Genomic DNA, 13,067 nt, shown 5'->3' with positions numbered 1-13,067 from the left:
CGGGCGCCGCCTCGGCAGCGGGGGCTGCGGGCCGCCCGGGGCCGGGCCCCGCGCCTTCCCGGGGAAGGGGCCCGTGGCCCTCGCCGCCCCATCCCCGCTGCCGCTGCTGGGGGTGGGCTCGCCGCCGGGGTGGTGGGGCAGGGGGCAGGCGGCAGGGCGTTTGGCCCCGACAGAGCCGGGGAGCCGGGGGCCCGCGGGCAGGGAGGGGGCGCGGCCGAGGGGCCCAGCGGAGGGACCGCCCACGCGCGACCGGGCGGCGCTCGAACGCGGGCCCCTGCGCCGGGCGCGGCCGGCGAGCCGAAAAGGCCCCGGCTTCCAGGTCGCGCGGTTCCGGCGCCAGCTGCCGCCCCCTTCCCCTTCCCCTTCACCCTGGGCTGCGGCGGGTTCCGGGAAAGGGGAAGGGGAAACTTGTCGACCTCCAGGAGGAGTTCGCGGAGCGACGGGGAGCGTTGTGCCCTCCGACCTCACCGGGCGCCGGAGTCCCGTCGGTGATCAAGATGGGGTGCTTTTATTTATTTATTTATTTATTTATTTATTTATTTATTTTTCTCTTTGATTTTCAAAAAATGTCTATGTGACTGTCCCCATCTTAAGGGGAAGTTAAAAGCGAAGGGGGAGGGGGATGCTCAGTGAGAAACGTTGGCTTGTGTGTAGAGTTACACGCTGCAGATTATATTGGCATTTCGTCCCAAAGTCACTTTGATTCAACTCCGACGAGTTTCTCGTAAATGGCAGCATTTAGGTGGCCAGAGAAAACAGGACCAATACAGCCGATTTGCTCTCCAGTGGGATAGATTCAACCCCAAGAAGAGTGTCTGAGTTTTGAAGCAAGGTTTGGTATTTTATGGAGCATAGAGTTATTTTCTAATTTTCCTGCCCTTCCGAGTACCCTGCCTCTTCGTATCCGGGATGAAGCACTTGTGTAGGATGGATTTGGTTGTTTCAGTTTCCGTACTAAAGTTAGGTTCATTCTCTGTTTTCTCTCAGTTCTTTCAAAGAGGAAGAGTTGTAAATGCAAATGTGTAGCAGTGAAGTGAGTTTGACCGCTAGCTAGAAATCAGTATATGTAAAATTTTATTCACGTATATGAAGTGGAAACTTCAATAATGCTGTTCAACGGTGCTCTCAAGAATTAGCACCTTTGACTGTTGGCACAAAGGCAAAAAAAATTACCTTGAGTGAAGATTTTGCCCTCTCTCAGAGTGTGAAAGCTCCCCTGGCATTGAAATAATATTGGCCTTCCACTGGCTGTGTGTATGGGCATCAGAGCATGTTCATTTTCTGATTTTAGGAGGAGAGAAGACACTCTCTCTAACCAAAAGAAGAGTTAGTTTAAGTCTTAAGTACTACAAACTGCAAATTGAAAGTGCCAATTGATTATCTGTCTATTCCAAGTGGCATTTTGGTGGGGATCGTTATTGTTTAAAAAGTAATTGTCAAGTGGTAAAGTGATGTTCTTTTTAAGTTACTTGTTACCCAGTCTTATCATCATAATATTGATTTTGAAACAGTATCTAGTGATTTAAAATAATTTTTAACGTTGTATATAGGAAAGTATCACTGCCCCTGTAACTGTTAAATTTTCATGAGACATTCTATTCATTATTCATTGATAGAGTCCTGGCCAAACACTTTATAAGTTCATTTTGTAACTTAGACTTTTGTTGGACAGTGCTAGAAATTTTCTGGAGTAATAAGACCAAGAGAGATTGGAAAGACTGTGAAGTTTGAGGTACACCTGAAAATAAAGATTCCTCAAAGTTCTTGACTCAAGTGGTGGAAAACACATCACAATTTGAGCCTTTATGAATTTTTTAAAATCTGTCTTGTCAACCTGTAATTTATTTGAAATTGTGTGACACAGATCTATGTGTTGAAAATTTAAGAATTCTTTTAATTGACTTTTTTTCGTGTCTTATATAATGAAAGACCATCTTTTGGTAATTTTAGAAGTGGTCTTCTTTTCATATAATTAATTATATATTAACATGTTCGTGAATGTTAAAGTAGGAAAGACTCAAGCTCTATGCCATTCTAATGTGTCTTTCTTTTCTAGGGAAATCTCTGTGGGCAGAAAGACGTAGCAGATTTTAAGCTATAACAAAACTGATTTGGACTTTGAATTTATGTGACTTTAGAAATTGGTGATTTACCCATCATTAGATTCCTGGTTTCTTTGAGAGTATGAGAGTCTAGTTAAGGAAGTTCGTTTGAGAGTTTATTTAATATTAGCCTTCTGAACCTGTAAAGGATGATTAGAGAGCTAGCTATATGGTCTTTACCCTGGTCCTGTGAGATAGGCGTTTCTGTAATAAGCTTTTAGGGCAGGGGTTATCCTGGGATCTGTGGACCTCCAGGGATGCATGAATGGGCTTCAAGAGATTCCTGAACCCCCTATAGTTGTGACCAAAACTTTTTGTGTATGTGTATTTTTCTGGGGTGAGGATCTATAGTTATTTTATAAAAGAGGTCCAGGGCCAAAAAAGTTAGTGATACGTGTTTTTATTCAATAGAATGAGAGTTAGAATAATTCTTAAGAGAAAAAAAGTAAGGAAAGTAGATCTTTGTGCTTAGTGTTTGACTTTTAAGGTTGTCTTTAACCTAGTCCTGTGGTCTTAGAGGTGCAAAAGCACTTCCATTTTGTTCCCACAGCAAAGCATTGCCTGTGGGTTGATAAACCATACACACATATAAAGGGTTTGACATGCTAGTACTGGGTGCATTGTGGCTGTTTTTAGATTATATTGAAAAATTTAGGGGCCGGCTGGGTAGCGCAGCAGTTAAGTTCACACATTCTGCTTTGGCAGCCCGGGGTTTGTCGATTCGGATCCCAGGTGCGGACATGGCACTGCTTGGCAAGCCATTGCTGTGGTAGGCATCCCACATATAAAGTAGAGGAAGATGGGCATGGATGTTAGCTCAGGGCCGGTGTCCCTCAGCAAAAAGAGCAGGATTGGCAGCAGATGTTAGCTCAGGGCTAATGTTCCTAAAAAAAAAAAAATTTAGACCAGATAGATTGATGGTCACTAAGCAGAGACTTGAGCTGGACAACCAGCTCTTGGAGCAAATGGTTCATTTAGCTCCACTTTCTTATTGCTCTCCAGCAAATTTGGGAGGTAATCATTGTAAGAAAATGTGTTTGCGCCTTGGCAAGACAGTGGAGCATGATGGCAGAAAGATAGTTTCTGAGTCAAAACAGACTTAAGTTTTAATCTGAGTTCTTTGATTCACTCTAGCTACTTAATCTGCTTCACCCTCCAGTTCCTCATCTGGATAAAGCCTATTTAGTAGAGGTGTTGGGAGCCTGGCATGAAGGTTCCTGTATAAAGCTCTGAGACCCTCATTTGGCCCACAGGAAGGACTTGGAAGAAAATGTGGGTAACCATTAATAAACATCTGAGGGAGTATGTATAAACATGGTATATGATAATGATGTACATTATTTCCAAATAAGTATGGTGAAAATATTAACAAATTGAAACATTTTTTAAAAATAAGGTTTTCAAAAATGTGTTAGGATTAAGTGGTCCTTATATTGTAGACATTTGGGGGAAATTGAAGGGAAATGGTAGTGCAATTGGTAAAGCCAAGGACATGGATGCTGGGCAGGAAGAAACACTACCCTCCCACTAGCACCATAGCTTTCTCTTTGGGTAAGATTTCATTTAACTTTTGCTCTTCATTTGTAATGTAAATGACAAATCTAAATTTAAAAACTACAGATGTAGGGGCCAGCCTGGTGGCATAGTGGTTGGGTTCGCACACTCCATTTTGGCAGCCCGGGGTTCATTGATTGGGATCCCAGGCACAGACCTACATACCCTCTCATCAAGCCATGCTGTGGTGGCATCCCACATACAAAATAGAGGAAGATTGGCACAGATCTTAGCTCAGGGACAGTCTTCCACGAACAAAAAGTGGAAGATTGGTGGCAGATGTTAGCTCAGGGCCAATCTTCCTCTCACACACAACCAAAAAACCCAACTGTGCATGTACTTTCTAGTCCATCACCTCTGGAAATGCTTGCTCACCCTCTCCTTTTGGGGACCCTCAAAGGTACACCAAAGATTGCGTTAGTGCAAGTTACACCTATGACTTTTGCTGTCTGATTCTGACATCTTTAAAATGCCTCCACAATTGGGTACCTGCATTGATTTTTCTCAATAAGCAAGAGTCTGGAAGAACTGAATTGTATTTTCCTTTCTTTAAGTGTTGAAGAAAGAGAGGGTACTATGAGTAAAAAGAGAGTGATATATGAATAAAATAGAGTGCTCACAGCCGTTTAAGAATAAACTTGCTTCTGCTTTTCTGTGGTCTTTCCCTTTTTCTCTCATTTATTCATGATGAGCATTCATACATTCTGCTTTCAAGTTGGGTAGAGGTTAGGAACACAGGCGTTAGACTCGTACCTGGGTTTGACTCCCATTTCCAGAACTTTCTGGTTGTTTCAACTTGAACCAGCCAGTCTCTCTGAGTCTGGAGAAAATGACCATTAAATGAGATAATAAAATCAAAAGGCTTTGCTCAGTCCTAGGTGCCTAATAAATGCTCAAAGGCGGTAGCCATTTTGAGAATGGTTTCATTCTCTTTTTTAGAAGGAGATAGCTAATGCATTCTTTCAAAGAGAAAACCTTTAATCCTACTCATTCCCACATAAGCCTTCTGGGACCATTCATCTTTTAACTCAGAAAAACGTTTCACATCTTTCTGGTTAATATGGGCAGGTACCCCAGCATTTATAGGACCTATTAGACTTGTCCACTCTTCTTAACAATGGGATTGCATTCTCTGTTAGGCTAGCAGGTTATGTCTAGATCCTCGGTATGTCAGGGGCCAAACCAACAAGCATGCACAGGTTCAAAAACTGCATGATTTTATGGCCTAGAACAGAGGTCAGCAAACTTTCTGCAAAGGATGAGATAGTAAATATTTTCTACTTTGCGGGCCATCTGGGTCTCTGTTGCACCTACTCAGCTCTGCCAGTCTATCAAGAAAGCAGCCATAGACATAAATGAATGAGTGTCCGTGTTCCAGTAAAACTTTGTGGACACTGGTATTTGAATTTTATAGAATATTTATATGGCATGACATATTTTTTAAATTTTTTCAGCCGTTTAAAAAATGGTATGTACAGGCAGCAGCTGGGTTTGACCCATACATGGGCTATAGTTTGCTGACCTCTTGCCTAGAAGCCTGTTAGATCCCTAAGTCCTATACATTTGTGGGGTCACCAAGCAACACTCCCCTCTCACCCCCTACCCCCACCCGCTAACACACACACACACACTGCCATTCGCCACCTCAAGTATTCTATGCTTTTGGTATGGCAGCTTAGTCTGATGCCCCCATCTTCCCCATTAGGATGAAATTCCAATAGGTTACTTGTTATTAGTTATAGTGTGTGGCCTTCCCTTCTTAGCACACACATTATACTGTATCACCAGGTAGTTTTATTTATTGCTAAAAATGTTGTCACCTTGTGCAGTTTTCCATAGAGCCTGATGATTGAACCCTGTCGTGTGTGTGACGGTATTGAAGGGAGTCAGTGCCTTTGGAGCTGTGAGTATGTTTCAAATTCCGATTATCCTCCCCTTGCACTGTAGGGGAAGTAATTGATACTAGGCCCTCAGGCTGCTCACTAGACACTCTTACCTTAAGGAAATCTGTATCCGGCCTCCCTCACCCTTTTTCGGAATGATTGGTTAAATGAAGCACACAAAGATTCCTCTTGTGTTCTAACCCCTGGAGATTAGCTCCAGGATTGGTGTGTACAGGACATGTAGATGTCTGACTGTGTGTAGTTTCATCTGGCCATCACTGAAGCTCTGAGGGTCACTTCTTTTAGTTTTACCTCTTCCCTGACTCTTGGACCTTCTCTCTTGGTCACTGTATAGGATGCAGATTTGGTGACTTGGTAACTGCTATAACTGATTGGTTTATTTTTTTGCCTCCCTTCCTGCCTTTTAACATTCTCTACTAATTTGCTCGTTTTGCAGCAAGTATGTTCTTTTGAGAGTTTAACTTTCTAAAACAACAACATGGTGCTGAAAATAAAACCACTAGACGGTACTGGGTATTTTAGAATTTTTCCACCTCCAAATGTAAACCTAATGCAATATCAAAGATATAAATCAATATTTTAAATATTTGGAGATAAAATGCAATTAAAAAATGCTTTTTGCCATTTTATCTAGATAATTAGAAATGTAAAATATGTTATTACTCTTAACATTTAAGAGTTAACTTCTTTTTAAAAAGATAAATTTGGTACATATTTTCTGGATGACACTGTGGGCAATACAAATCCAAAGTCATAAAATAAAATGACAAGCCAACATCTAGGAATTTATCTTAAAGAAACAATTGGTCAAGTGTTCATAGAAGTGTGTACCAGACTGCTCACTGCCCCGTTTTTTTTTATGATAACAAAACATAGAAGGTAATCTAAATGCCTGTTAATAAAGGATTAAGTCAACCAGTGCCTGTCTATATAGTGAAATAATATGCAGTCTTTAAAAAGGATGATGGAGGTCAATATTTATTGACATGGAGTGATATTTAGAAAAAAGAGAACAGCAAGAGAATGTGTATAATGTGTGATATTTTTTTTTTTTTTTGAGGAAGATTAGCCGTGAGCTAACTACTGCCAATCCTCCTCTTTTTGCTGAGGAAGACTGGCCCTGAGCTAACATCCATGCCCATCTTCCTCTACTTTATATGTGGGACGCCTACCCCAGCATGGCTTGCCAAGTGGTGCCATGTCCGCACCCAGGATCCGAACTGGCAAACCCCAGGCCACCGAAGCGGAATGTGCGCACGTAACCACTGTCCCACCAGGCTGGCCCCTAATGTGTGATTTTTAAGATGGACAAAAGCCCTGTATATAGAAACCTAAAAGAAAGTATCTGAAAAGATAGACACCAAATAATAGTAACTTGTTATCTCTAGGTAATAGGATGGTGAGTGATCTTTTTAATGTTTTTCTGTTTTTTTCAGCTAGCATGCACTTCTTGTATAATCAGGAAAAAATAATAAAGCTATTAAAGACTAAACATAGTAATTGAAAACATCTCCTATTTGTGGCTGAGTCCTCATTCCCTGAGATGACTAATTCCCTTTGCAGTCTGTGTTGTATTGAATGAGAAGTGAAATATGCTTTCTTGTATACCTTTAAAAATGTTTTGTGTACTACTGAGAAACAAGAATATTTTTCAGACTCTTCCAACAGGAAGGAAAAAATTCCATACAGGACTTAGTTTTCAGAAGAAACTCACTGAAAACATGCACATAAACACAGACGTTTACATTGATAAAGATAGTATATTGTGCCTCATTTCTTGCTGTGAAGGATTTTTTCCCCTGTTCAAATTCCTATAAAATTATAAGGAATTCATAGTACGCAGGGAGTGTAGGGTAGTGATTAAAAGTGTAGGCTCCACCACCTACTGTCTGTGTAGCTTTTATCCACTCAGAGCCTCAGTCTCCTCATCTGTGAGATGTGGGTAACACCTTGCTAAGTTATTGTGAAGATTAAATGAGGCAAGTGCTTAGCAGAAGGCAGATATTTAGCAGTAACTGAGGAGGAATAGTGGTGGGAGGGGCAAGGGTATATAATAATGATGGTAATGATAGCAATAATATTTGTGCTGATAATACTATTGGCTGTTAATATTTCTCCTCTTCTGGATACAAGTTTGCATGAGGGCAAAACCTTGTTTGCCACATTCCACTTTAAACCCTCTAACTAGACCAGGCACCTCAACCAAGACAGGTGTGTGGTCTAGTTTCACCCAGTCGTGTTCCCTTTACCGTGGTATCTCTGTGTACACTATCAAAAAAAAGAAAGCCTTCAGGGGCTAATAACTCACAGGCGTAGAGTTGGTGCTCTCTAAATATTTGTTGAATTGATGATGACCTAAGGCAAGCATTGCCTCGTGACAGTGTGTGGTGCACTTTTCAAAGGGCGTTTTGGTAATCTTCAAAGTGTATGGAAGAAAATGCCAGGCACAAAACTGTTATAAGGGAGAATCTGTTTTGATTTCTAGTTTTTGAATGAATCATAGCAATTTTGTTTCATTTTTCTTCTCAGCCAGTTACCTTCAATTTCAACGCAACTATGTTTACACCTGCATCCTTGTGGTATAACTATGATAATTTTAGAAGATTTTCACTTAAGTTATTTTGGCTTTGGAGTATGTTCTACTCCCCACTCTAAACCCCCAAGTTCTGACTGAGATACATTTCAGTATTTCTATAGAATTAGAAATATTGACCTGGCCACGAAGAATGAGAAGTATAACCACATCTGGCCGTGATGTAGTTATTTGGTGACATTGGAGCTTTGAGTTTCTTCATAGGAAATTTTAGGAAATAGATGGAATAAAAAAATATAGAAATATTATGACAATTCATGCAGCATGTCTATCACTTATCTATTGCTGAGTAAAAACAACCCACTTCAAAACTTTGTGCCTTAAAACAGTGACCATTTATTTGCTCACAATTAGGGCAGGGCAGTTCTTCTGCTGGTCTTGCCTGGCCTGAGGTCACCACTGTGGCTGTTGTCATCTGAAGGCTCTAGTCGGAGCTCCTTGGCCTAGGGATGTCTAGCTGGGACAGCTCATTTGAGCTCTACTTGATCTCATCTTCCAGGAGCTAGACCAGATTTTCTCACATGGAGGCACCATATTCCAAGAGGTGAGTCCTGTGAGGTTTCTTGAGGCCTAGGCTTACAAGTCACACAGTGTCACTGCTACATTCTAGTGTCAAGGCAAACCACAAGACCAGCCCAGATTCAAGTGGTTAGAAAGAGACACCAGCTGTTGATGGGAGATGCTGCAAAGTGTATCTCACAGGTCTGATCCTGCCTACAGGGATGTGGGGGTGCACTGTTGCAGCCATCTTTGCAAACAGTATGCCCCTTGCTTTTGTTATGTTAACCAAACTTTCCTTGTTTGGGACTGATAAACTCTGTTGTGAAGAGTAGTGCTAAGTGCTTTCCTGTGTTGTCTCTTGCAATAATAACTTGGAGATGCATACTATTATTATCCCCATTTTAAAGATGTGATAAGTGAGTCTTAGGGAGATTAAGTAACTTGCCCTAGATCCTTTAGCTAGTTAGGGGCAGATCCTAAAAGTTAAGGAAAGCTTATCCCTGTACCAGTGCTTCTTAAACCCATTGCTGAACAACTTTCATGGGGGAAGGAGAGAGATTGAGAAGTGGGAGGAAGCATATCTTTAAAAATTTCAAAAGAAAAATCTAATATCTTAAAATTTTACATGAATTTTGTATTCTATGCTATGTTCCGTCCCTTTGTTTTACCATAAAATTAATAGTTTAAATTACTTGCCAATCAAATTAAATTTTATCCCCCAAATCTTTGAGAAAATGAATTCTTCTAGGCTCAAAATAATAGCTAATAAGCTAAAGGTCTTTGGTTATAAGCCGTAGAAACTAAATCTGGTGACTTTAAGCAAAAAAGGAGGTTGCTGGAAGGATGTGGTGTAGCTCCCAGAATTGGCAGTAGAGCTGAAGAACCAGGCCTCAGAATAGAGCAGCCCCAGAGCAGCTTCAGGGATCCAGGTAGCAGGACTCAACGGATCGTCTCCTCAGGACTTTGTACCTTCTCTGTTTTTAACCCCACTCTCTACTGAGAGTATATTCTCAGGCCCAGACTGGGTCCTGGCAAGTCCCTAGGTTCCTGCCTCACCAAGAAAGTACCTACTGGGGGAGTTGTCATTCTCTAGCACGAGGGGTGGATGCAGACCTGGTAAAACCACTGAAACCACTATCCAAACATTTGTGGGCCACTATGTGTGTATTGCTTTGTGTATTATCTATCACATTTAATATTTGCAATACCTGATGACCCCTGGTTCCTCCCTCTCCTCCCACCCCACATGCCTCCGAGGGTTCTTAAACCGCAGTTTGAGACGCGCTCTTGTGGCTCTATACTATTTCCATTTCAGCTAATCAGCACCTACCACTGTACATTCAGTAACATATTCATCCATTTTTTCCATGGTAATGTTTTCTAAAACATATTATGCATTTCTCTGATTTTTTAGAAGAAAAGCATGTGGACTGTGATTTAACCATTTATTGATAACAGGGTCCCTGTTAACATTTTTACCCAGTGCATAGTGTCTTCTCCTGGTGTCTAGTTGCTTTCATTGTAACCTTGCTAATACTGTAAACATTTTACACCTTCAGTTTATAGGCTGAAAGGCCAACCTACATTTATATAGCCTTTGTAGTGTACGTTAGACTATGTTTCAAATGGTAAAATGTTGTACAAATATGGTGTGATTTTATTCAGGGCATTTTCACATGTATACTTCTGTTTTAGCTAGCCATGGTATCTAGTAGTTAAGATTTGGCACTCTCACCCCCGTGGCCCTGGTTTGTTTCCTGGTCAGGGACCCAAACCACACGTCTTCTGGTTGTCATACAGTGGCACTTGCATGTTGCCGAAATGCTGGAAGCAATGCCACTGGTATTTCAAATACCAGCAGGATCACTCATGGTGGACAGGTTTCAGTGGAGTTTCCAGACTAAGACAGAGTATAAAAAAGGACCTGGCCACCCACTTCTGAAAAAATTGAAAACCCTATGAATAGCAGTGGAGCATTGTCTGATACAGTGCCGGAAGGTGAGAGGATGGTGCAAAAAGACCAGGCAGAGTTCCACTCTGCTGTACACAGGGTTGCTAGGAATTGGAATCAGCTCAATGGCACTAACTGCAAACTCCTGTGTTATCTATTGAAGTCAGAGAAGAGCAGATTTTCTCCTATTTTTCAGCTGAGCATATGATTTAGAAAAGGTAAGCAATTTCCCCCGCAATATAGGACTGTTGGCAGGAGAGCTCAGTGTTCTGACTACCCATGCCTTTGCTGAGGGAGCTTCTAGAACAGTGGTTTACCAACTACAGAAGCCCCTTTTCTGGTTTCTAAAGGTGCTGGGCCAAATTGCAGATGAATGAGCTGATCTTTGCCCTCTGTTACTGTGGGGACATTCGTGTGTGATGGAGGTATCTAGTAGTCACCTTGGTCACTAGCAACTGCTTTTGTTTACTGTTGCTTTGGAGGCCAAATATCTTTTTATTTCCCCACAGATAGCTAGTCTAGGAGTCGTTCATCCCACCTCTTCTTGCCATGATTAGCTGGTTTTGAAGTACCTCTTGGAGCCCTTCAGTCTGGCCTGTTTTACTTCCCCACAGTGTAATTACCACCTTGTGGTGTAGTCACTTGTCCTCCCAACCCCTGGACTCTTCTTTTAAATGGCCTGCTCTCTTTTCTGCTGTTCAGGTCCACCGCTACAAGAAATGTTGAGAGGAGCACTGAGCTTTCATTTAATTAGGGTCTCCAGGCTGTGTTCTGTTAACAATAGGGTTGTATGTTAGGGCCTTTCCCCCTTGCTTTTAAAGTTTCATTATAGTCTGAACCATCAACGTGATCACAGTGGTAATATGGTAGTTCTTGTTTGGCCAGACTTATGTGTAAATAGAGACATCCCAAGACTTTTCCATAGCTTTTAGAACCTTATCCTAGTATTTAACACTAGTTTTTAAATTGTCTTTTTCTAATTTGTTTCAGGCACTGATTTCTACAGCTTTTAACTATGTTCTGTTAACACTTAACGCTAGTCAAAAAACTGTCTTTTTTCTCTTGTGTTTCTTGTTTATCTCATGATCTCATTTTTGCAGACATTTTGAACTTTTAGAATACTTGAACTTAATCTTGCAAAGAGTGCCAGCAAAGTTCTACACTGAAAAATGCATACTTTTCTTTTTTTTTTTTTTGTATTTTATTCACTCGTGTTTGTAAGTTTTAACATAGCACAAAGGCATTTTTAGTGTTCTGGCACATAGCTCCTCTTGGCTGCTAGGAGAGAAGCTATTTAAGACTCCATTCTCTACTCACTCCATTCCCCACCCTTTTGATTATTATTGTTCTGGTACTTATAAATCATTTGGAAATCGAAGTTAGAAAGGAGACCATTTGCCATTAAGTTAGGACAGTTTAAAAGGAATCACTTGGTCAAGTTTACTAGCTTCCTGAAGCTAGTGAAGATGTTTGTGGTTTCCAAGATCCCTTGTTAATATATTTCAATACAAGACACTGAATAATGCATGTTTAGCTATATGGATTATGAGAAATGTAGCTTCTAGAAAAGACAGTATTCCAGTTTTCTGTTTATAGAACTATAAATGGCACTAAACTGAAAAATGACTTGTCATAGTAAACAGTAGTCATGATGTGGTAGTAGGCAAGTTTCTTAGTGTGTCTGCTGCTTTAGCTAACAGCAGTGATTAGCTTTCTTTTCCATAGATCTGATGTCAAGTATTAATCAGCTCTAGGCCAGAAAGTTTTTATTGGCTAGGATTTGTGGTAGAGGGGACACCAGTCTATTTTTTATCTGTAGTCTCTTAGCTGTATAACTGCATATGATATCATCTGTGCGGTGTTCTTACAAAGAGAAACAATTCCATTCTTTTTCATCTGTATTAGAAGTACATCTGAGTGTGCAAATAGTGAATTTTGACCTTGAAGTATCTAAATTATCTTAATTAAGGTTGTGATGTGTATTAGAAAAAATTTACATGTTAAATCCAATTGAGCATTCTTGTTTTTCACATTTTGAATGTTTTCTTAATTTAAAAACAAGTTCATAAAATGATTTTACTAGTGAAAATCCTAAAATACACAAAAGCTAAAAAATGCAATTTGGATTTTGAGTTTCAAGTTACATAAATTTGGTTCTTATGGAAAAGTGAAATTCCTGAATGCTTACAGAGTTTTTGCTTAATAATTTTTCCCTGATTGCAGAAATCATAGGTGTTTATAGAAAATTTGGAAATTTTCACAAATACACAGAAGGAAATAAAAGTTACTTATACTTCTCTTACCCAGAGGAGATACCACTATTAACTTTTGATGTTTATCTTCCCAGCTGCTTAGAGTTCGCCAATAAAATATCCTTTGAAATGAATGCTTAGAAGTAAGGGTAATGAGTGGTAGAAATGGTTATATAGTGTGAACCAAATTTTGTTAATCCCACTGCCTCT

General features: G+C 40.5%; 1 protein-coding gene across 3 annotated transcripts in view; it reads left to right on the top strand.

The window, feature by feature from the left end:
• The first annotated feature begins 383 nt into the window (after positions 1–383).
• The window catches only part of ATXN7 (ataxin 7), a 130,156-nt gene continuing 117,472 nt past the window's right edge, over positions 384–13,067 (top strand). For all 3 annotated transcript variants that reach the window (XR_006884996.1, XM_046637618.1, XM_046637590.1), the window contains exon 1: positions 384–502. The gene's annotated coding sequence lies outside the window, so the exon portion shown is untranslated. The remainder of the gene's footprint in view (positions 503–13,067) is intronic.

This window comes from Equus quagga, chromosome 1, assembly GCF_021613505.1.
Source record: "Equus quagga isolate Etosha38 chromosome 1, UCLA_HA_Equagga_1.0, whole genome shotgun sequence".
Classification (NCBI taxonomy): Eukaryota; Metazoa; Chordata; class Mammalia; order Perissodactyla; family Equidae; genus Equus; species Equus quagga.
Note: the sequence above shows the minus strand (reverse complement) of the source record. Positions and strands in the feature narration are given on the sequence as shown.